The sequence below is a fragment of the Nanorana parkeri genome, unplaced genomic scaffold (assembly GCF_000935625.1).
Source record: "Nanorana parkeri isolate BGI_ZX_2015 unplaced genomic scaffold, ASM93562v1 scaffold2678, whole genome shotgun sequence".
Taxonomy (NCBI): Eukaryota; Metazoa; Chordata; class Amphibia; order Anura; family Dicroglossidae; genus Nanorana; species Nanorana parkeri.
The window spans coordinates 2,509-5,307 of NW_017308946.1; the positions used below are offsets into that span (position 1 = coordinate 2,509).

At 47.1% G+C, this 2,799-nt stretch overlaps 1 long non-coding RNA gene across 1 annotated transcript in view; it reads left to right on the top strand.

Annotated features, from left to right (window-relative positions):
• Positions 1 to 1,049: 1,049 nt before the first annotated feature.
• LOC108802142 overlaps positions 1,050 to 2,799 on the top strand; it is a 15,987-nt gene continuing 14,237 nt past the window's right edge. The window contains exon 1 of the long non-coding RNA XR_001942201.1: positions 1,050 to 1,062. This is a non-coding gene — a long non-coding RNA (uncharacterized LOC108802142). The remainder of the gene's footprint in view (positions 1,063 to 2,799) is intronic.

Below are 2,799 nucleotides of genomic sequence, written 5' to 3' on the forward strand. Positions count from 1 at the left end.
CCGTCAATCGCCGATAACACGAAACTGATGAGCGGTAAAAAGCTTTCAAAGCGTCGCCTGCGGCCAATTTTGGGTATTGTAGTTTCTTTGCGATTTCGCGGACGCACGCAATTTTTACGCTTGACATGTTTGGTGTCTATTTACCCGACGCGACCCCGCTTTTTATATTTTACCAAAAAATTGGGTAATAAAAAATGTTTCCTAACATAATGGGGGAAAAAAAAAAAATTTCCAGAATTTTCAGTAATTTTTCTGAAATATAGTAAAAAAAAAACCCGCCCCTCCCCCGCAGTGCTGATTAAATACCCCCAAAAGAAAGCTCTATCTGCCCCCCAAAAATGGTATAAAATCCGTGTCAGTCTAGCGTTGCGTGACGCAATAAACGTCAGTCAAAGTACCGCAGCGCCGAACGCTGAAAAATGGGCGGGGCAGGAAGGGGGCGTAAACACCGCGGTCTTGATTGCGGCCCCGGGGCGAACCGGACGCAGCCTACGGATTGGCTCCGGCGTCGCGTTCAATCATCCGGCTTCCCTTCCTCGGAGTGATCCCCGGGATCCGTCTCTCGGCGCACAGGCGAGAAGATGTACAAATACCACGATTTGGCTCGTGCACAGCGCAGCTCACAGCGGCCTCGGGAGACACGTGCGGGAGATGTTCTTCCTTTTAGCCCCTCCCACTTGTCCGAATAGAACAATAAAAACGATATCATTTGTTCCTTTTGGGTATTTTAATTTTCACTATTTTTTAGGTAAATTGGATTGGCGCGTTGCAGAGAGATTTACGACATTTTCTGGGCCCTGCAGACGGATGAACCGACGCTCTGCTCTCTCCTCCTGCCGGCATGTAGCTTGTCCACACATGCGCATGCGGAAAACACCTGGCTGACCCGTCCCTTTGACGGCTAGCATTGCTCAACCCACTTCCTCTGAGCCCAGGCCGTCCTGGTCCCCCGACTGGACAGTGACAGGAGAAGCAGCGCAGTGATGAGCTCACGTAACTGTCACTCTGCTCTCTCCTTCCGGCAGCATGCATCTTACTGATACATGATCTGATTGGCTCCTTGTGCTGCTTCTCACACTCCGGCCCTGCTGTACAAGAGGCTGATACCGGCTCACATTCAGGTATTGATAAGATATTGATGAATGCGTGTCTTGCCCGGGGTTCACCCCTCGTGAATGTGCACAGGACCGGATTCACAGGTGTTGTCCTCGGGTCGATCACGGGCAGACCTCACACACAAAGCCTTGACTCACACTTTGGGGCCAATCACAAGGGGGGCCCCCGAGGGAGCGGAAACCCAACTCCTCGGCTCTCTGCGGTCGGAGCGTTAAAAGGGACGACTGGAGGCATCAATGTAATCAATCACTCGGTGATTCCGAGAGGTCGGAGTCAGCTTCCTCTCATGAACATACAATGTATCACTAAAGGTAAAAGTGGGCGGGACACTGAGGGGGCGGAGACAGTTTATTCTTGTTAACATACAATGTGTCACTAAAGGTGAAAGTGGGCGGAGTCAGTTTCCCTTAATTAACATACAATGTATCACCTGATCCTTGAGATCTTTAACCCTTAGTGAGGGCACACGGCGTTCTGCCAGCGCAGTACTACTCCCCCTCCCCCCCTCAGCATTACACGGGACGGGACGCTGCGGAGAAATTTGGTTCGGATGTTTTCGTTATTTCGGGATTCTGAAATTCGGATCCCAAATGCCATTGGGGTCTGGGAGGAGCCTCAGCTTTAGTATTATATGTATACGGCTCCCATGTTGTCATAACGAAAAATTCCCGTTCACACCCATCCGGAGGCATTAAACCGAAAAACACCGGAAAAGTCACATGACCCGTTCAGTATTATTTTTGTTATTAAATTCAGATTTGTCCAAATGTCCGAATTTTGATTTGGAACGAAACAAATCGCACCAGTCTGATAATAATACTAATGTATAATCCTCATCATCGGCCGGCGGTCAGTACCGGGAGTGCAGATAATACAGAAAACACCACAAGTCATGAGATTGGAGGTCTGGCCGCACACGGGGAGGAGGACAGAATATTCCGGGGGTAATAGAATACAATAACAGATATTGGGGGATTGGGGGGCTGATGGCGGTTATAGTCAAACGTTTCTTTTTGTAGTTTTACTGAGAAAACACGTAAAAAATGTAACCGTAAGTGACCCAACTGCCACCTTTTATCTCTCTCTCTATTATCTATCTATCTATCTATCTATTATCTATCTATCTATTATCTATCTATCTATCTATCTATCTATCTATCTATCTATCTATCTATCTATCTATCTATCTATCTATCTATCTATTATCTATCTCTCTCTTTCTCTGTCAATCTACCCACCCATATGTATCTAATTTCTATCTTTTTATTCATATATTAAATATACAAATCTCTCTATTTATCTTATTACAATGACACCAAATTCCGGAGAGAAATCCTAAAAATCCCTCCAAGTCCCTGAACTCTGAGCAACAATGTATCTGATTTGTGTCACTCGGCTGGAGATCCTCCAATCATCTCTGACACTGTCCTTCCTCCTGGAGGGTGACTACGTCTGTTCCCCATGGTCCGTGTGTGTGGTGTAAAGTAGTCACTGCTCCCAGCTCCTCACTCTACAACACACACAGGGACCATGGGGAACAGACGTAGTCACCCTCCAGGAGGAAGGACAGTGTCAGAGATGATTGGAGGATCTCCAGCCGAGTGACACAAATCAGATACATTGTTGCTCAGAGTTCAGGGACTTGGAGGGATTTTTAGGATTTCTCTCCGGAATTTGGTGTCA